The following is a 22,723-nucleotide window of genomic DNA, read 5'->3' on the forward strand; positions in this document are numbered from 1 at the left end:
CAGAAGGTGTGGGGAGAGGACCACCAATCAAAATCTAACATAACACCTGTCACATAGTATACACTCAGTAAATAGCTTTGATAAATCAATGGCTGAATTTAGTGAATATGTCCTCTGAATCTAATGCAGAAAGTATATGAACCACCTTGTCTTAAAAGGTTGACCATCAGGGGAAAAAATCTAATCAGGGATCAATTAAATAAGATAACTGGGCTCTATAGTTCAAAATATTCTGGAAAAAAAAATTAATGCCACTTCTTTATAAAGCTGATATTTGTTTCCTTTTAAGAGAAGCTGAATTTAGTATAAAAGTAAGTAAGAAAAAGTCTGGAACCAGAAGGGAAACGGAGACATATCCAGGAATTTTAAGCAGAATGAGGTCATAGGAAGCTGTTGTTTTCCTGCACCTTCCTTTTTTTTTTTGAGCAGGAAAATTCCACACAAGAAGCAGACCAGTTGATCTCGCAACTGTGCTCCCATGTCTGGCACTTATCTGGGTCAAGTCAAGGAGAGCTGCCCCCAGGCCCTGGAAATAGACAACCCACCCAGTGGCTGGGACACACAGCACGTACAACCCTTCTTATCGCCAGACGTTCTCCCCCAGCGTCCGTCTGGAAGCAGATTCTCTGCTGAGTAGGCAGCACACCAGACTGACGGAATCACACAGGGCCACCTGAGCAAACAGCCCTTCCCTTCATACATCCATCACCCCGTCCCAGATCCTGGAGGCACCTCGCTTGGTGTTCGTGTAAAGGTACCAAAGGTGTTTTCCTTTCAGAAGGATTTAAGAGAGCAGCCTGTCACTGGGCCTGGGCTCAACTCTTACTGCTGATTTCCTAGGCGCGTACCTTAGCACCAGCTTCATAACCTCTCTGTGCCTCAATTTACTCATCAGTAAGTTGAAGATACCAGGCATACCTACCTCATGGGGTTCTTTAGCAGATTAAGTGAGGAAAGAGATGTAAAGCACAATGCCTGCATGCAATAGTGAAAGTGAAAGTGTCAGTCGCTCAGTCGTGTCCGACTCTTCGCAACCCCATGGACTGTAGCCCGCCAGGCTCCTCCGTTAATGGGGTTTTTCAGGCAAGAATACTGGAGTGGGTTGCCATTTCCTTTTCCAGGAGATCTTTCCAACCCAGAGATTGAACTCTCCTCTCTTGTGTCTCCTGCATTAGCAGGCAGATTCTTTACCATCTGAGCCATCAGGGAAGCCAGTGCATGCAGTAAATGCTAAAGATGTGAACTGTGGCTAGGGGTCAGTCCACAGGACTGTCTAGGACAATCCTGGCTTCAGAGCTGCATGTGCCATGCTACCGCTGGTTTGGGGGCTTCTGTGCCACTGCTGCCCACTGTGGGTAGCTGCCCACTGTGCTTCCCATCAGGCTTCCTGCACTTGAGCACTCTGGGCTATCAGTGGCCCCCAGCCTGCCTCATTGTGGCTCTGTGTTGTAGACCTCCATGTTAATCGTGGCCATTTTTCACACAGTAAATAGCGAATGTTAGTTTCCTTGATGACAGACACACAGAGAAGCACAATTTTTCAGATTCAATTCATAGATCAGTTCTCAATCCTTAAGTCATATCTCTTGATCTTTGAGTCGCACACTGTAAATTTTGATTATCTCTGTTTTATAGCATCCTTTGTCAGTCTGATCCCATGCAATATGGAGAAATTGAGGTATGGATGACATCATTCAAAAAGCACCTGCAATTTTTTTTTTTTTCTCACCAAGTACTTACAGACTTTTCTAAGGTAACTTTCAAAAACCCACTGAAATACTTTTACATGTTTTGCAGATGAGGAAATTAATATTCATATACATTAAGTATTGGGACCAAGGTCTTACAGCCAGAAAGCAGATAAATGGGTCTTGAACTGAAGTTCTCTTGCACCCCAGCTTGTGCTCATCTCATAACACTGGGAAATGAATCATGAACGAATTTGATCTCATATATTTCCAGTGTTTATTGAATATGTGATTTCTAAAAATCTTACACTCACTCAGTAAGTTCACTGGAAGCCTGCTAACTTCTTGTCCTTTGGCTGTTATCACTGTCTACTCTCCTCTGGGGCTCTACTCTCCTTTAGTAATGTTTTATTGTTATTAAAAAGCATTATTTGACTATAAAGGGGAAAATCATACAGACATGTTCCACAATATGGCTAATCTCAGTATGCAACATCTAATAATTACATAAAAAGCCTCCATATCAAATGTAATCAATGGTCAAATTTAGTAGGAAAGGCTTTTTTATATAAGATTTTTTATATAAGATTGAAGTTCTTTCTTCATTTCACATGGCTACTTCATTGAGCTGAAACTTATCTTGCCAATCTGTAGCTTCTCTAGGTAGTATCTGGGATCTATCTGCTGACTGCTGTCTATTGTCATTCAACTTTTAAACATTATTTGAAATATAACTGTCTTCACTTTCCTTGTGTGAACTGAGAACAAATTTTCAGTCTAAATTAAATTTATTAGTTATTTTTTTATTCCTTGATAGAAGAATAAATATTCTTTAATAAATAAATAAATAGCAATATTCTTTAACACTTTGCTTTCTACAAATGAATAACTTGATTGTGATTATTAACTCCTTTTTCCTCCCTCAGCCTGTCAAAGGAGTTACAAGTTAAAATTAGCATGGCGGGATAAGAACAAGGAAAGAGATACATTTGAATTTGAAGGTGGGAAAAAATTTCATGTGATTCAAAATACTGTATATTTCCTGAACATTGGTTAGGTACTCTTGTTGAAAATGTAAAATTAATGTATGTTCTCTTTCTGGGCCTCAAATATTTAGGATCTAGTTGAGGGAACTGGATTTATACATGAAATACAACTGGACAACACTGTGTGTTAGAATAACCATGCACCAAAGTCTTTGGTGCAGACATTTAGTAATATGACGAATCAGGAAAAGGAGACATCACTACAGGCTAGAGTGGGCTGGCAAGATGAGATGAGGGGCTGCCATGTGACTGGAGAAAGAGTGAGATTCAGAGAGAAGAACCAAACAAAAAAATGTGAGGGTGGGGGGAAAGAGGGGAGAAAGAACAGGGGCAAAAAGAAATGAGGAAAAACAGGTTGGCAGGAGGAATGACGAAGGAGAGAGGCAGGCAGGTAAGCCGCGGATTTTGCACTACAGAAGGCAATAAAACGAGAGGTGGCGATTCCTAAAAGACCATGTTGAGCAAAATGCACTTGCACCCTTGTTAGTATATCCAGAAATTCAAGTTTGGAAGTTCAGGTTTATATGACAGTAAATATGTGTTTGTGGGGGTGGTGGGGAAAGGCCAGTAAATATTTACTTCAGCTTTTTAAAAAAGAAAGCTATTCCACACTATGAAATATTTCTCAAAACCCTGGTTTCAAAACACTTGTTCCACTTCTCCAAGCCACATAAAGGAACATGCTTTTTTGCCCAAACTCTCTGACCTTACATTAACCAGTCTCTCCACTGAGTCTGCTCTTGAGCTCTCTTTAGCTCCATGTGTTTCTTGTCTTTAAATAAACCTCCTAGATGATATTCTTACAAAGATATTCAAACAATTCAGTGTCAACTTCTTCATAAACTTTACCAGGAATGGCGTTTGTAGGAGGAGATCAAGAATCAAAAATGAACTCTCCCTCTCTCTCATACTTCCTACGTCCAAATTTTGTATGAGTTCTATTAAGAAAAGTTTCTTCTCATGTTCAGAACTCTTCTACACCATAGACTAATTTGAGAAACGAGTGTATCTGCTCTGGCTGAAAATGAGAGCAAGGTACTGCCTAATTCTGGGAAGTCACTAGAGAGTAATAATAAGAGCCGACTCGCTGGAAAATACCCTGATGATGGGAAAGACTGAAGGCCAGGAGAAGAGGATGACAGGATGAGATGGTTGGATGGCATCACTGACTCAGTAGATGTTTGAGCAAGCTCCAGGAGATAGTGAAGGACAGGGAAGCCCGATATGCTGCAGTTCATGGGGTCACAAGAGTCGGATATGACTGAGTGACTGAAAAACAACAACAACAATGGTTATAACACACCTTTAATTGCTAGGGCTTCCCTGGTGACTCAGACAGTAAAGAATCTACCTGAAATGCAGAAGACCTGGGTTCGATCCTTGAGTCAGGAAGATGCTCTGGAGAAGGGAATGGCTACCCACTCCAGTATTCTTGCCTGGAGAATTCCATGGACAGAGGAGCCTGGTGGGCTACAGTCCATGAGGTTGCAAAGAGATGGGCATGACTGATCTATCAAAACACACTCCACACACACACACACACACACACATTGTATTCTGAGGGCATCCGGATTATCTGGGACCTTGTTAATGAGGATTCCTGAGCTTATTTTCAGAGACACTAATTCAGAAGGTGTGTGCTACACAGTAGGTATCTTTGTAGGTACCACCTAGCCTTCAAGACATAAATGTGAAGGAGTTATAGCTGTACCTACCTCATATGATTGTTAGGTGATTTAAACGAGATTTTATATGTAAGTAAAAACCAGCAAACCCAGTAAACTTTACATGTTTCACACAGAAATCAATATGCTTGTAGTTATTAGGATTCTTACTATTCAAATATTTGAATAAAAAAGTGCTCAGCTGAGAAACACCAACAGTAGTAGATTATTCTGACAGATCAAAACCTTACAGCTAGTCACCCCACTTCACACATGTTCCCCTCACCAAGAGTTTATGTAATGTCTAATGTTGCTAAACTTAGTGACATATTAATTTTCTACTTTGGGATGATCTCTATTCAATAGTAATTGTGTTTCTAAATATGGGATGCATTTTTAACTGACTGAGTTTTGTACCACTTTTTGTCAACTTTTAACTATAATTCAGCTTAAAACAATGCATTTTCTTTCCACTGTTAATCGAATTAATGAAAGTTGACTTTATGAGCAAAATCCTAATTTATGAATGTTTCCATTGTCTTTCCTGTTAAGGACATTAGTACTTGACTATCTTGTAGCAAACAATTTGCATGGGATGGAATTTTATTATACATATTTTCAAGTAGTAGAATGTATTTGATTTCACCCAGATGATCTTTTAGTGAACTATTTAATCTGGCTTAAATTTTCTAAATTTTCTTAATTTTCTCCAGTTATGAAATGTATAAATGATTTTATGATAATGCTACAGATTCATGTAAACATATAAGATTATAACCGGGATTTAATGTCTTTCTGTAAACTATAACTTAAACAAAGACTTGTCAGGACAAAGGCAAGCACATATTTTATAAATGCTGTGTTTCTTGAAACAGTCTATGCTTCTTGGGAGAAAATCACTAACTGCTTACCTCCTGGGACCAAGGACCTGACGTCCCTGAAGTCACAGCACACTTCACACTCATCTCCACGTGGAAATAGGTGGCCACTGTTGGATTCTAGTGAGAATGACACCTCTGGAATATCTCAGCTTCACAATCCCAGTTAGAGCCCTCTGAGAATCTGCTCACATAGCGGCAAACAATATCTTTAAGAGGTGATATTCCTAGAATGAATCCATTTCTAAAATTAAAGAGGAAAACAATTATGGGGAGTGAGGAGGTGAGGTAACATTCTACCAGAAGGAAAGGCTAATGCTCTCCAAAAAAAAAGACAGTATAACCTGCAAGGACGGTCCCAAACCTCAGGAAAAAAACAAAAGATTTGAATTTGGATCATATTATTTCACATAGCTCATGTAACGATGACTTTCATGCAGATTTCCTGGCAAAATCATTTGTGAGAAAGATGGTGGTATTCTCAGTATATGGGGTATGAGGTAGGGGCACATGGGGACTGAGGGGTCCTGGGGATATGGGTCTCTCGGTGTTAAAACCAGGAAAGTCCTAGGCAAACCTGGACGAGCTGGTGTCTGCATGTGCGTCTCCCCAACTAGATGGCCAATCAAAGCTTCCCCACGCACTCCAGCAAGTTACTGCACTGTTCACACAACTTTGCTGCTCAGGTTGGCCCAAAGCTAAATTGCAACAAGAGTGGATGCTTCGGCGGTGTTGCTTCAGTTCCCTTTTTTGGCATCTGTTCCTCCTTCTCACTACTCTTGTTTGTTGAAGGTCCTGACATTTTTTTTCCTTCCCAAGAGCAGTGCAAGGTGACCTTTCTTTAAGCTCTTTCCCAAGCGACTTCTATGAGGTCAAAGTCTTACTTCTCTTTCATTTGTTAAACTATGTAAAGCATGTGCATGGTTCCAAAATAAACCTATATACTAAATAAAAAAGTCAAATCATCCTTGCTCCTGGTGGCTCATGGCCTTGTTTCCTGCCATGTGAAGCAGACCACTTGCTCCGTTTAATGTGTGGTGAGCTGAGAAGCACCTCTTCTAGGTAATAAAATACTATGTAGAAGAATGTACCTTTAAGATAATCCTCGAGAAGAAGACATCTTAGTAGTATGACAGAGGTGTGGCGAGGAGAGAATATTCTGTAAGGCAGAACCTTCCCCACCCTCAGAACAGCTGTCTGCCTGGTAACCTGCATGCCTTACACAGCATGGCACCACCAGTGGTACACCGTGATGGATACACACATAATGCCAAGCTTCGTAATGGTTAGATTCATTTAAAAGGCACTGCATCATACCTTTCGGAGAGTCTCAAGCTTCCTTCCATTCCAAATATGAGTCCATTATAAGTGGATCTCGAAAGCAATTGTAGCGAGGAAGCCCATGTCCATAAATATTTCAATGTCTCCCATGAAATGTGTTCCTATTATTACCCACACTATTGTGTGTACAGGATTCCGCACAAACTAGAGACTCAATAATTATTGATTGGCCAACGAAGGGTCATTATCTAATGTACCATGATCATTTATGCCAGAGACCCACAGGAATCAGCCTGATCCCACACTTTTTCTTTTAAATTTTGAGACAGGAACAGATAGTATCTCATCTTGAGTTCCTTGTGGAAGTAGAGAATATGAAAAGAAATAAAAGGTAGCATAAATGTGGAGTCATAGGAAAGAATGAGAATAAAGAAAGTAGACATAAGATCAGAAGAAAGAAATCAGACTATTAAAAACTGAGAATTCTTTTTAATACCCAAATGCACATTCTTTTAAAGAAAAAGATTCAAAACAGCAAAGCTTCTCTCTTCTTGGCAGCAAAAAATTTATTGCCAAGGCCGAAAGGAGATGAATAGTAGAATCAAATCTAAAGTACCTGAAATTTAAAACGAGCCAATTTATGTTTCATTTAAGAGAAGCAAACAGATGGGCCAGATAATAATTTCAAAATCTAGTTTACAAAGAGAAAAACAAATCTGGAACCCCAAGTCAAATGAGTTAGAAATAAAAAACAAAGCAATAAAAAGAAATAAACATGTACAGAAGCTACAACCACCTCCTTCAGCTTATCCAATGCTGGAACTTTTCTTTCTCCCCAACTTCATTTCACCTCCAGGGCAGAGGCAGGGTGGACACCATGGGTTTGTCACTTCCCCAGATGGCATCAAATTCATAAATTACAAACTCCAGGAGAAGGGAGGAACCTTAGTAAAGGCTAAAGTTCTCCTTGGGTCTCCAACATGGACTTCAAAAGAAAACCAAAATGTCTGCACTGGTACAGCCACCATAGAGAACATTATGGAGATTCCTTAACAAACTAGGGATAAAATTACCATATGATCTAGCAATCCCACTATTGGGCATATAGCCTGAAAAAAAATGACAATCCAGAAAGACACATGCACCCAAATGTTCATTATAGCACCATTTACAATAGCCAGGACTGGAAGCAACCTATATATCCATGGACAGATAAATGGATAAACAACTTGTAGTACATAATGGAATATTACTCAGCCACATAAAGGAACAAATTTGAGTCAGTTTTAGTGAGGTGGATGAGCCTAAAGCCTGTTATACAGAGTGAAGTAAGTCAGAAAATCAAATATCACACATTAGTGCATACATATGGGATCTAGAAAATAGTACTGGTGAACCTCTTTATAGAGAAGAAATGGAGACACAGTCATAGAGAATGGTCTGGTAGACATAACATGGGAAGGAGAGGGTAAGACAAATTGGAAAAGTAGCCTTGACATATATATACTATCGTGTGTAAAATACATAACTAGATGGAAGCTGCTGTGTAACACCGGGAGCCCAGCCTGGTGCTCTGTGATGACCTCGAAGGGTAGAATGGGGTAGGGGAGGCACAAGAGGGATGGGGTATATATGTAATTATGACTGATTCACATTGCTCTATGGCAGAGACCACCACAGCATTGTAAAGCAATTGTCCTCCAATTAAAAAAAAAAAAAAGAATATCTTCAGATCTATGAGCTTGAACCATGCAAAACTATAGTTTTTCTAAGTTAAAAAAAAAAAGTGCATGTTTGCAATTTCAAAGGATTGAATCTAATATATTATGATTTAACTAAAGACAAATTAAGATCTTAAACATATGTGGCTAACTATAAAAGTAGTTATATTCTTACTTATATAATTAAACCAAAGATAGTTTCCTTTGGTCACTAATTCTTCTGACACAGGTCTGAACTCAAGTCCAGGAGTCAAAATGTGCAGGTCTCGGCCATTTCTCATGTTGCTCCTGTTCTGCTGCCGGGGTCAGTCATCTGGTTCTGAGTTGTCATGTGAAACATCTGCTGTAGCTGCGCTTTCTCTTGTTGGGTGGTTTTCGTTCTCAGGCTTCATTGGCTTTATCTGTACGCTGTGTGCAGTGGTTCTAGTTTCCAAATCAGTGTTGCTGTTGTTATGATGGCTGCTTTCCCACACAACACAGCTTTCTCCTACTCTCGCCTGCACATTTCACTTTTCCTCCTGTGCGGCCGTCACCCTGGAAACACGGCCAGAAAGCATCCTCTCTGTCTGAACATTTCCTTTGCCTGCTGTCATGTAGACAGACGCTTGCTCCTTGGAAGAAAAGCTATGACAAGCCTAGACAACATATTAAAAAGCAGAGACATCACTTTGCCAACAAAGATCCAGATAGTCAAAGCTATGGTTTTTCCAGTAGTCATGTATGGATGTGAGAGTTGGACCCTAAAGAAGGTTGAGTGCCAAAGGATTGATGCTTTAGAACTGTGATGCTGGAGAAGATTCTTGAGAGTCCCTTGGAAAGCAAGGAGATCAATCCAGTCAATCCTAAAGGAAATCAACCCTGTATGTTCATTGGAAGGATTGATACTGAAGCTGAAACTCCAATACTTTGGCCACCTGATGCCAAGGACTGACTCATTGGAAAAGACCCTAAAGCTTGGAAAGATTGAAGGCAGGAGGAGAAGAGGGTGACAGAGGATGAGATGGCATCGTTGACTCAATGGACCTGAGTTTGAGCAAACTCTGGGAGATAGTGAAGGACAAATGAACCTGGCGTGGTGCAGTTCAGGGGTTGCAAAGAGCTGGACACAACTTAGTGACTGAACAATAACAATGTACACATAGGTAGTTCTTTGCTTTTACCCTGAAATCGCATTGCTTGGAAGGCAAACTTTTTAGCAAGGACACTAAGAAGAGAATTCCATCAAAAGGAAATGTTACTACCTCTCTCATTGCCTAGTTCCCAGGAACAAGATCCAAGAACTCACAGAATCATCACTTTGTTTTTCCTTCTAAGTTTAAAATTTTTTTTAAAAACTTGATATAACTTTTCAAGGTTACTTTCCCTTTATAGTTACTACAAAATATTGGCTCCATTCCTCATGTTGTACAATATATCCCTGAGCCTGTCTTGCACCCAAGAGTTTGGGCCTCCCCTGCCCCTAACCCTATGCTTCCCCTCCCCCAGTGATAACCACTAGTTTATTCTTTACAACGCTGAGTCTGTTTCCTTTATGTTGTATTAACTAGTTTGTTATATTTTTTAGATTCCATGTATAAGTGATAATCATACAGTATTGGGTTGGCCAAAAAAGTTTGTTCAGGCTTTTCTATAACATCTTAAGGAAAAATCCAAACAAAATTTTTGGCCAATGCAATATTTATATTTCTCTGTCTGACTTATTTCATTTAGCATAATACTCTCCAAGTTGATCCATGTTGCTACTGCCTCATCACTTTTAACTGAAGTTCAAGTTCAGGCTGAGCTGGGGTGAACGAAATCGAGTTTGAGTACTGATTAAAACCTTTGGGTCACTATAAAATCAAGTACACAGACCATCAACAAGTCTTCACTGCCAATTACATAAAGAAATAAGGAGTCACTAATCAGTTAGTCTGTATATTGACTATAGTTCAAAATTCAGGGTTGTGATTAAATGTATGTAAAGAAGGGGAGGCATGTGAATGGGGATAATTGTCCTCCTGATGGGGGTGTGGTTATCATTTGAGAGAATCCCAGGCCATTAGCCTATGCATGTCAGGGGTTCAACAACTGTACTTTATAACAAAGCACTCGGAAGATCTCATAGAAGTTGCAAAAAAATTTTCCAGTACCCATTGCTTTATTACAGATGACATTTAATGGACAAAATTGGAATGAGCAGGATTAAATATGCCAAAAGCAAAGGAGAAAAGGAAAGATATAAGCATCTGAATGCAGAGTTCCAAAGAATAGCAAGGAGAGATAAGAAAGCCTTCCTCAGTGACCAGGGCAAAGAAACAGAGGAAAACAATAGAATGAAAAAGACTAGAGACTTCTTCAAGAAAATTAGAGATACCAAGGGAATATTTCATGCAAAGATGGGCTCGATAAAGGACAGAAATGGTATGGACCTAACAGAAGCAGAAGATATTAAGAAGAGGTGGCAAGAATACACAGAAGAACTGTACAAAAAACATCTTGACGACCCAGATAATCACAATGGTGTGATCACTCATCTAAACCCAGACATCCTGGAATGTGAAGTCAACTGGGCCCTAGAAAGCATCACTATGAACAAAGCTAGTAGAGGTGATGGAATTCCAGTTGAGCTATTTCAAATCCTGAAAGATGATGCTGTGAAAGTGCTGCACTCAATATGCCAGCAAATCTGGAAAACACAGCAGTGGCCACAGAACTGGAAAAGGTCAGTTTTCATTCTGATCCCAAAGAAAGGCAATGTCAAAAAATGCTCAAACTACCGCACAATTGTACTCATCTTACATGCTAGTAAAGTAATGCTCAAAATTCTCCAAGCTAGGCTTCAGCAATACGTGAACTGTGAACTTCCAGATGTTCAAGCTGGTTTTAGCAAAGGCAGAGGAACCAGAGATCAAATTGCCAACATACGTTGGATCATTGAAAAAGCAAGACAATTCCAGAAAAACATCTATTTCTGTTTTATTGACTATGCCAGAGCCTTTGACTGTGTGGATCACAATAAACTGTGGAAAATCTTGAAAGAGATGGGAATATCAGGCCACCTGACCTGCCTCCTGAGAAATCTGTATGCAGGTCAGGAAGCAACAGTTAGAACTGGACTTGGAACAACAGACTGGTTCCAAATAGGAAAAGGAGTATGTCAAGGCTGTATATTATCACCGTGCCTATTTAACTTACATGCAGATTACATCATGAGAAACACTGGGCTGGATGAAGCACAAGCTGGAATCAAGATTGCTGGGAGAAATATCAATAACTTCAGATATGAGATGACACCACCCTTATGGCAGAAAGTGAAGAATAACTAAACAGTCTCTTGATGAAAGTGAAATAGGAGAGTGAAAAAGTTGGCTTAAAGCTCAACATTCAGATAATAAGATCATGGCATCTAGCCCCATCACTTCATGGCAAATAGATGGGGAAACAGTGGCTGACTTTATTTTTGGGGGCTCCAAAATTACTGCAGATGGTTATTGCAGCCATGAAATTAAAAGACACTTACTCCTTGGAAGCAAAGTTATGACCAACCTAGACAGCATATTCAAAAGCAGAGACATTACTTTGCCAACAAAGGTCCTTCTAGTCAAGGCTATGGTTTTTCCAGTGGTCATGTATGGATGTGAGAGTTGGACTGTGAAGAAAGCTGAGTGCCGAAAAATTGATGCTTTTGAACTGTGGTGTTGGAGAAGACTCTTGAGAGTCCCCTGGACTGCAAGGAGATCCAACCAGTGCATCCTAAAGGAGATCAGTCCTGGGTGTTCTTTGGAAGGACTGATGCTGAAGCTGAAACTCCAATACTTTGGCCACCTCATGCAAAGAGTTGACTCATTGGAAAAGACTCTGATGCTGGGAGGGATTGGGGGCAGGAAGAGAAGGGGACAACAGAGGATGAGATGGCTGGATGGCATCACCGACTCAATGGACAAGAATTTCGGTGAACTCCAGGAGTTGGTGATGGACAGGGAGGCCTGGTGTGCTGCGATTCATGGGATCGCAAAGAGTCAGACTGAGTGACTGAACTGAACTGAAGCTTCAAATTAGCATAGTTTCATTATTTATCATTTAATTGACTCTGACATAAAAATGATTGTGGAAAACATCCAGGCATACAGTCAGCCTTCAACTTACACAGACTCAGGAGCAAATTATGGCCCTCGTCTGTGTGGTACTTTGGTACCATGTATTCCTGATTTCAAAGCACAGATTCAAAATCAGAAAAAATAATACAGTAACTGTAAAGACAGAGACCTTGGAATTGCATTAAATGTGTCATTTGGTGGGATGGCTTGAAATTTTAATTTGTATATAAAATTTCAAACAGTGAAGCAGAATTAAGTGCAAGATGTAATATTTTTGGTTTTTAACCATAAATTTTTAATACCTGAAATATTTTTCCAAGCTTCCACAGTATCATTAAAAGTATAATTTCCTTTCTTTATAGAATTGACATTTGTTTTACAACTAAAGATTTACTTTACATTTGTTTTACAACTAAACATTTCTGGGAGAAATATCAAAACCTCAGACTTGCAGATGACACCACCCTTACGGCAGAAAGTGAAGAGGAACTAAAAAGCCTCTTGATGAAAGTGAAAGAGGAGAGTGAAAAAGCTGGCTTAAAATTCAACATTCAGAAAATGAAGATCATGACATCTGGTCCCATCACTTCATGGCAAATAGATGGGGAAACAGTGAGAGACTTAATTTTTTTGGGCTCCAAAGTCACTGAAGATGGTGACTGCAGCCATGCAATTAAAAGATGCTTACTCCTTGGAAGAAAAGTTATTACCAACATAAACAGCATATTAAAAAGCAGAGACATTACTTTGCTGACAAAGGTCCATCTAGTCAAGGCTATGGTTTTTCCAGTAGTCATGTATGGATGTGAGAGTTGGATCATAAAGAAAGCTGAGCGCCAAAGAATTGATGCTTTTGAACTGTGGTGTTGGAGATGACTCTTGAGAGTCCCTTGGACTGCAAAGAGATCAAACCAGTCAATCCTGAAAGAAATCAGTCCGGAATATTTATTGGAAGGACTGATGCTAAAGCTGAAAGTCCAATAAACTTTGGCGACCTGTTGCCAAGGACTGACTCATTGGAAAAGACCCTGATGCTGGGCAAGATTGAAGGCAGGAGGAGAATGGGATGACAGAGGATGAGGTGGTTGGATGGTATCACCGACTCAATGGACATGGGTTTGAGCAAGCTCAGGGAGTTGGTGATGGACAGGAAACCCAGACATGCTGCAGTCCATGGGGTCACAAAGAGTTGGCCATGACTGAACAACTGAACTGAACTTAAAAACTAAAGAATCAGAAAAAGAATAATTTTCACTGATTATTATAGGATTATTACTGAAAATAAATTCGGGGAATAGAGGAAGAGGGTGTAGAAAATGTTTCATTGTCAAACACACAAGCACATCATTGCCTCCAGGAACAGTTAAGATGGAACTAGAAACTCTCTCGCATTGTCACCCTCCTAGAAGGCTCTGTGACAGACGGCAGAGCTTGGGCCACAGCAGACCTAGGGAAAGATCACCACTTGGAGCCCAGAGAACCAGGTTCCAGCAACACTTCGAGAGGAGCCTCCTTTTTTTTCTTAAAAGCACCAGCCTTCAGCAGCCACAGTGGAAACACTTTGAGGGAGACCTCTGATTTTAAAAAATATTACCTCTATCTTTGAAAATTATGAGCTCTCAGACATTTTTTCTTCCAGTTTTATAGAGATATAATGGACATATAGCACTGTATAAGTTTGGGGCTTCCCTGGTGCAGACATGGATTCGATCCTTGGGTCAGGAAGATCTCCTGGAGAAGGATATGGTAACTGACTCCCGTATTCTTGCCTAGGAAACCCCATGGACAGAGGAACCTGGTGGGCTATAGCCAATGGGGTTGCAAAAGAGTTGGACACAGCCTAGTGACTAACCACTAAGAACTGTATAAGTTTAAGGTGTATAGCATAGTAATTTCACTTACATACATCATGAAATGATCGCACAATAAGTTTAGTGAACATTCACCATCTCATACAGATACAAAACTAAAGAAAGAGGGGGAAATGCTTTCCTGTGATGAGCACTCTTAAGATTTACTCCCTAACAACTTTCATATATAACACACAGAAGTGCTGATTATATTCACCATGCTTACTTATAACTGGAAGTTTGTATATTTTGACCACCTTCATTCAATTCTCTCTTCCCCCACCTCCCACCGCTGGCACCCAGAAATCTAATCTACTTTCCTATGCTTTTATTTGCTTGTTTATATTTGAAGTATAATTGACCTACATCACTATGTTAGTCCCTGTTACATGACATAGTGATTTGGTACTTCTATGCATTTCCAAATGATCACCATGATAAGTCTAGTTAGCATCCATCCCCATACTAAGATATTACATAATTATTGACTATGTTGCCCACATTGTAAATTTCATACTCTTGGCAAGTGGATGTTCATACTTCTTAACCTCCCTCACCTATTTCTCTCCTCCACACACTCCCTCCCCTCTGGCAACCACCTGTTTGTTCTCTTTATCTATGACTCTGTTTCTGTCTAGTTATGTTTGTTCGTTTGCTTTGCCTTTTTTAGATTCCCCATGTAAGTGAAATCATACAGCATTTACCTTTCTCTGTCTATCGTATTTCACTTAGCATAATACAGTCTAGGTCCATTCATGTTGCGCCAATAGCAAGATTTCATTCCTTTTTATTGAACCCCCAGGCTTTAAAATGCTACAGAGGAAAATGAGGCTGACTGTTCTCATCTGCACATCTGAATGACAAAGAGGCAACCAGGCACTGTGAGCAGAGCAAAGGCTCTGGCTTCTGATTGCCTGCTCTGTAGGGCAGGTCCACCACTGCCTGGCAGTGCAGAGGGCATGTATTCAACTTCTCTAGGATTGTTTCTCAAGTCTAAATTATTCTTACCTCACAGCAATGCTGGGAAGATGCAATGAGACAAAGTGAATATAAAACAGGACCTGACTCATAGTAGCATCATGATGTAGCCTGCTGTATACACAGCAAAAAAGAGAAATCACCTAGAATGCTTTTTCTGGAAAAAAAAAAAAAAAAAAGATTGAAGGGAGAAGATAGGTGTGAAAAACCCAGCTGGAAAAGAACCAGGAGAAATGACTCAGAAAGGGGGTCCCATAGGTCCTGATCTGCCTGGAACAGCCCTAATTGAGGCTGGCTAGCTCTTCATCTTTTTGACTCAATGGACATGAGTTTAAGAAAACTCTAGGAGATTGTGAAGGACAGGGAAGTCTGGCGTGCTGCAGTCCGTGGGGTCGCAGAGAGCCAGACACGACTTAGCAACTGAACAACAAGCCTTCATCATGATGAAATGTCCCACTTTGGATAACACTAGAACTACTTCAAGGGTCGAGTAATAATAGAACTTTCTTCCATTTCAAAGAGGAAAATAAGCTCAAAAAGCATGAAATACTTTACTGATGGTCACAGGTAGTAAATAACAGAAACTCCAGGCTTGTCCTGAAATCAAGCAAAGGAATAGGAAGAATCACCTAATAATCCCAACTGTCCTTGTCTGGCCCCAGCCAGGACTAGATCACGTCTACCTCTGTAGATTCTCTCTCCAGCTCCAGCTGAATCCTAGATTTCTGTAACCTCAGGGTCATCATGCAAAAATATAGGCCAGAGTGTAAGTAGCCCCTACCCTAGGATCAGGATTATTTAGGCATTTTTGTTGCCTGGTTATGATCATTTCAAAACACGCAGTCATGTGAATCCCAAGCCACTGGTCACCTAGACCTTTTTGTTTCATCCTGCTTTGACAGATTGCTTGCCTACCAGTCTTTGGTCTTCCCTTCGTTAGTATCTGATTAGGAGTCCTTTAGCTGTAAGTGACATAAACCCAGATCAAATTGCAAAAATTTATGAGCTCAGAGAACCAAGAAGTCCATGAGTAAAACTGGCTTTAGAACTAGTTGGATCCAGGGACTTCCCTGGTGGTCCAGTGGCTAAGACTCCATGTTCCCAATGCAGGCAGCTCTGGTTGAATCCCTGGTCACAGAATTATATCCCACACAATGCAACTAAGAGTTTCATGCTGCAACTAAAGATCTTGCATGCTACAACTAAGACCTAGTGCAGCTAAAATAAAGAAGTAAATAAAGAAATGTTTAAAGAAAGAAAAAGAACTAGCTAGATCCAAGACCAGATGATGTGATAGAACGTGATCCGGCATCCCCAACCTCTTGCATGCTTTTCATTCTACTGGATTCTTTTTCAGACAGGCTGTCCCCAGTGAGGTGGCAAAACAGCCTCTGGTAGCCCCAGATCCATACAATACCAGCTTAGTATTCCCAAAAGGACAACTTCTCTCTCCCCACGGTCCAACCAAAGGCCCGGGAGTGTGTTTCACAGCACAGACCTGGGTTAGGAGGTACCCATCCTGAGGCAGGGGTCTCAAATGCTCTGAACTGACCAGTTCTGGCTATCTGGTCACCCTGGGAGGTCCCACTCAATCTGAGAGAAAGGAAATAGATACTAAACAGAAGCAAGATTTCCTTGTACAGGCCACTCAGATGTATGGAGCACCTGATTTCCATTATGATTCCATTGGGGTAATCCATTTACTGGGGCTGTAACTCCTTAACCCTCAAACCTACTTTTCCTTCAACCTCTGGATGCCCAGGTCCCAGCTCTGTATCCTTCCATCGTTAAGTGCTGCCCCTCTATGACACACAGGAGAATCTTTGAAAAACAGAGCTACAGAGGACCTCAGAGCTGCTGTAACCACTTTTGTTGGGAAAGAAGGCTGCAGCAGCTCTGTGGAATCCATGACATAATACACTGCTGCTTTATGAGCTCTCCCAATGTGGTTAGACTGGAGAGAACCAAATGCAGGGTCAGAAATCCCAAGGAAACAAGAACAGCTGACTCAATGAGGGCTCAAGAAAGGAGACCCAGGTGGAAGATGAAGTTTGGGACCCTTACTCGTTTTTACAAATGACTAGCTTTTAAGGTATGTGTTTATAAACACAGGCCAGAGAACATTTTATCATTAAATCTGAAGCCAAACTAAGTTTATTTGTATTGAATAGCAAGACATTTGTCAAAGCACCCCATTCCTGAAAACCATGAAGAAAAACCTTGTCTCCTCTCAAAATGGATGATTAGCAAATGCTTGGGGAAATGAAAATATCAAATGTTGCATCAAAGCACACTGGAATTTTAACAATATTTGTAAGATGAAAAAGAATTCACAAATATTTGGTTAAACCATGTTTCTTTTTCCACATGTGGGAAATAAAACAACCAAACATTAATAAAACCTAAAGGGCCAGCTCTTTGCAAAGCAACTATTAACTTACACTCTGAATGGAGCTTTAAAAAGACTATTTGAGGGGAGAGGCTGGTAGTGGCAGAGTTAAAAACCCAATGCATTTACATTCAAATCTTAAAAACATGCAGAAAGGCCTCTCCCATGCCTCACCTTGTTAAGTGAACCATTACCCTTTTGTATAGATTCTGTGACCTTCTCAGAAAGTGCAAGTGTTAGTCGCTTGGTCTTGTCCAACTCTTGCAATCCCATGGACTGTAGCCCGCCAGGCTCCTCTGTCCATGGAATTCTCCAGGCAAGAATACTGAAGTGGGTAGGCATTCCCTTCTCCAGGGGATCTTCCTGACCTAGGGATCAAACTAGAGTCTCCTGCATTGCAGGCAGATTCTTTACCATCTGAGTCACCAGGGAAGCCCGCAGAGAAGGCCTTCAAATGTCACTGTATCTGAGAAGGCTTCACTATTTACCCTGTCTCTATTGCTTTGCCCAGTTTTTTTTTTTTTTTTCTTCACTAAATTTACCACTTCCTGATGTTATATTACATGCTTATTCTTTTTAGTTTATCAATTAGCGCTTCCCTCAGCAGAGCAGAACCTCTGAAAGCCAGTTGTTCTGTTTACCACTGTCTTCCTGGGGCCTCGGCCGAATCGGTCACAGAGCAGGTGTCAACGGCCGTCTGCAGAAAGGAGTAAATGCAGAGCAGACATCCGGAAACAGTACTAACTAAACTCAACAATGAAAAACAGTAACATTTGTAATCACTTTTTATTACTTTAAGTTTCTATTTTAAAAAATTGGGTCTGGTCGAAATTTCTAGCAGTTTCTTAACATACAAAACTCTGACTTGGTACAGCTGGATGTGACTCTGAACACAAATGTATTTTGGTGAAGAAAACAGCTGTTGGTGTCTGTTTTCCCCAATGGTTACTCATTGTTGGCCCATTCTTTAGATATTTTAAAAGACAAAAAAACAAAAAAATCCAGAACTTCTAGTTTTTAGGTACCATGTAGGAACTTAGTTTCATTTTGATTAAATGGCATATTACATTTTGGGAGAAACCTTTTCAACAGTTCAGCAACTAGGTCAGTCATAATCTGTAGCTTTGCAATCTCACATAAGTAGTAACTGACTAGAATTTTAATTTCTATTTTTTCCACTCACTTTAGTGTTCCTTAGCAGATACCATATAAGGGAATGTAGTAGAAAGATTGAGAAATCAGATTTTGGGTTGTAACCCTGGATCCACTGTTTGATAACTGTGTGAGTTTAGGCAAGTTATTTATCTGCTGAAATCCTGTTTACTCACCTGAAAAATAAGGAAAATAACAAAAGTTGTAGCATCAAATTCATGGGGGCAAATGAAAGTATGTAAAACTAATAAATAAACAGTAACAAAAATCCCCTTTAAGAATCTTTTAAAATAGCACCTGACATTAAGTGCTTGTTAAATACTTTTTGAATATTATTTCTTCTATATTCTAGGTTTTCTTCCCAAGAGTTTAACATTTCAACATTTTTTTTGTTGAAATAAGTCCAATTCTCCTGCTTAAAACAAGCCCTTGTGCCTAAAACATAAAATTGTACCGATTAGGTTATAGGAAAACCAAATTTACATGAGATATGGTAGAGTAAAGTAAAATAAAACAGTGCTCACCACAAGAAGATGAAACTCATTTCAAAAACTCTGCAGGAGGGATGGTATGGGGAGGGAAGAGGGAGGAGGGTTCAGGATGGGGAACACATGTATACCTGTGGCGGATTCATTTTGATATTTGGCAAAACTAATACAATTATGTAAAGTTTAAAAATAAAATAAAATTAGGAAAAAAAAAAAAACAAACTCTGCAGGGGTGAGTGTGTGTATATGTGATACTCTTCAGGTGTTTGTGTAAATCGACTGCTATCTTAATAAGATTAAGTTTTCCAAGGAAAATGAGATAATAACAAAGGACTCTTTGTGCTTCACTTTTGTCAGGGGCAAAAAACAAAGACAAAACAGCATGAAATGATGAGACCAAGTGATAAAAATTCATTCACAATGATTACTTCCAAGAGCAATTTCTCTCGAGTAATTCAGTGGCCTGTCACTATGGCTCCCCAGAGTCATAGCTAATGTAAATGAAGCTACTAAAAGGAGATTATCACGTAAGGATACACACAACCAATAATCCATCCAAAGCCACAGAAATCCATCCAAAGCATTCGGGAAAAATTCAAGAGAAGAAATGTCTTTTTTTTTTTTTAAAGTTAATGGCCTATAACACCCTTCTTCCCTGACTAATAACCAGCAGGCACTTTAAAAATATCCATCCAGGAAAAAGAAAAACAAACTCATCTGGATGAAATAGGAACCCACCTGACTTGTCAGTATATGTATTTGGTCCCATGATTCAGATTCTGAGCCAGATTCTTTGAGAGATTATGGGAAACGTCTCAGATTATTTTTGCCGACTACTCTTTACTTAGAAAACGTAATGTTTCACGGATGGGTGTCAAGGAATCCAAAATTTATTAATTTCAAAAACCCTTCTTGCAGATGTGTATGAATCTTTCAAGGTTTTGTTGAATAAAAATTGAGGATCATGTAATGTGAAACATTTTTAAAGGGTACTGTCTTTCACAAATTCATAGAAATAATCTGGGGAAATGTCCACATTAAGTAGCTGTTGGTTTTGCTTTCTAGATACCTACGCATTGGCTATGATAATTATTTTGGTTTTAAAACAGTTATGGGGACTTCCTTGATGGTCCAGTGGTTAAGATTCCATGCTCCTAATGCAGAAGGCCTGGGTTCAATCCCTAATCAGGAAACTAAAATCTTCCATGTGCTCCCAATGCAGGGGGCCTGGGTTCAATCCCTGGCCAGGAAACTAAAATCCTGCATGCCACATGGTGAAGCCAGAAAAAGAAGAAGAAAGAAAAAGAACAACAGCTGTGACCAGCACTCTAAATGGAAATATTCACTGAGTCCACTGGTTTACTAGATAAGTAGTGGTTATACAGCTAGGACTGAAATGGGGAGCAATAGACAGGGGAGCAAGTTGTGTTCAGAACAGCATCCTGGAAGTATCTGCAAAAGAAGACAAACTTTAACGCAGGATTTACGTGAACAAAAGAGCCTCTTGTTTGGAATGACAGAGCAGAAAAAGGAATGGAAGAGGAATTTTATTTTCTATAGCCCAAATTTGCAGGTAGGAAGACTGGGTAGGAGAAAGGATGTCATCTTGGCTGAGCCTCATTGGCAGAGATCTCTGAGACCAGTAAACTAGTTGACTGCATTAATCTTATCAATGACAGGAAGAAGAGTCATGAGTGATAATCCAGAAATCATGGGGCTTTGATGTTAGAAGGTATTTTGAGACAATTCCACTTAAAAGGAGAATGCATCTGACATTTTTTTATTTCTTTCAAACAAAGGATTAAATCAACAGATGAGTTAACTCAGAAAAATTTCCAAAGTATTGTAGCCCTATTCAAACTTCTGTCTAGCTCCTTATTTCCTATTCCATGATGGAACAGCATAGTTTTGTTTTTTTCAAGACCCAAGGCAACAAACCTTATTTTGATAGACCTGTTTTATGTTCTGGTTAAGGACTGGTTAATTGCTTGGGCTCTGGTGGAAGGCAGTCTTTAAGAAGACCCCACATGAATTTTTCCACGTTTCCAACTTCCTCATCCTCTCATTTTTCAATTCTTGGTGATGACAGTCTCTCTCCTATCAACCAAATGGGGTCCTCTCCCATTATTAAAACCTGCTTTCAGAGAAAATTTTGAAAACATATCCAATAAAGTCTAATTGGCTTCTTCTCCTACAGAATAGTCTCGTGCTAGAAGAAGGAAACTAAACTGGGAAATTTCAGGCATCAGTGAGCCAGAAACTTATGAATTATTAGCAAGAGTTATTACTTATTGCCACCTACTGTGTGCAGGCTTCAACAGTATGTGAACCAAAAACTTCCAGATGTACAATCTAGATTTAGAAAAGGCAGAGGAACCAGTGATCAAATTGCCAAAAGCTGTTGGATCATAGAAAAAGCAAAGGAATTCCAGAAAAACATCTACTTCTGCTTCATTGACTATGCTAAATCCTTTGACTGTGTGGATCACAACAAACTAGAAAATTCTGAAAGAGATGGGAATCTCTTTCAGACCACCTTACCTGCCTCCTAAGAAACATATGCAGGTCAAGAAGCAACAGTTAGAACTGTACATGGAACAAAAAACTGGTTCAAAATTGGGAAAGGAGTATGCCAAGGCTGTATATTGTCACCCTACTTATTTAACTTATATGCAGAGTAAATCATGCTAAATGCTGGGCTGGATGAAGGTCAAGCTGGAATCAAGATTGTCAGGAGAAATATCAATAACCTCAGATACGCAGATGACACCACCCTAATGGCAGAAAGTGAAGAGAAAGTAAAGAGTCTCTTAACTGATGAAGGTGAAAGAGGATAGTGAAAAGGCTGGCTTAAAACTGAACATTCAAAAACTAAGACCATGGCATCTTGTCCCATCACTTCATGGCAAATAGAAGGGGAAAAAGTGGAAACAGTGGCATATGTTATGTTCTTGAAGTCCAAAATTACTTTGAACAGTGACTGCAGCCATGAAATTAAGACTATTACTCCTTGGAAGAAAAGCAATGACAAACCCAGACAACATATTAAAATGTATTAAAAAGCAGAGACATCACTTTGCTGACCAAGGTCCTTATAGTCAAAGCTATGGTTTTTCCAGTAGTCATGTATGGTTGTGAGAGTTGGACCATAAAGAAGGCTGAGTGCTGAAGAACTGATGCTTTCAAATTGTGATGTTGGAGAAGACTCTTGAGAGTCACTTGGACTGCAAGGAGATCAAACCAGTCGATTCCAAAGGAAATCAACCTTGAAGACTCATTAGAAAGACTGATGCTGAAGTTAAAGCTCCAATACTTTGGCCACCTGATGCGAAGAGCCACCTCATTGGAAAAGACCCTAATGCTGGGAAAGATTGAGCGCAGGAGAAGGGGGTGACAGAGGATGAGATGGTTGGGTGGTATCACCAACTCAATGGGCATGAATTTGAGCAAACTCTTGGAGAGAGTGGAGGACAGGGAAGCCTGGCGTGCTGCAGTCCACAGGGTTGCAA

General features: G+C 39.9%; 1 long non-coding RNA gene across 1 annotated transcript in view; it reads right to left on the reverse strand.

Moving 5' to 3' along the window:
- Positions 1–714: 714 nt before the first annotated feature.
- Positions 715–22,723, reverse strand: part of LOC132345246 (uncharacterized) — a 32,127-nt gene continuing 10,118 nt past the window's right edge. The window contains exons 2-3 of the long non-coding RNA XR_009494468.1: positions 5,310–5,520; positions 715–4,003 (exon numbers count right to left, since the gene is read on the reverse strand). This is a non-coding gene — a long non-coding RNA (uncharacterized lncRNA). The remainder of the gene's footprint in view (positions 4,004–5,309; positions 5,521–22,723) is intronic.

This window comes from Bos taurus, chromosome 5 (assembly GCF_002263795.3).
Source record: "Bos taurus isolate L1 Dominette 01449 registration number 42190680 breed Hereford chromosome 5, ARS-UCD2.0, whole genome shotgun sequence".
In the NCBI taxonomy this organism is placed as follows: Eukaryota; Metazoa; Chordata; class Mammalia; order Artiodactyla; family Bovidae; genus Bos; species Bos taurus.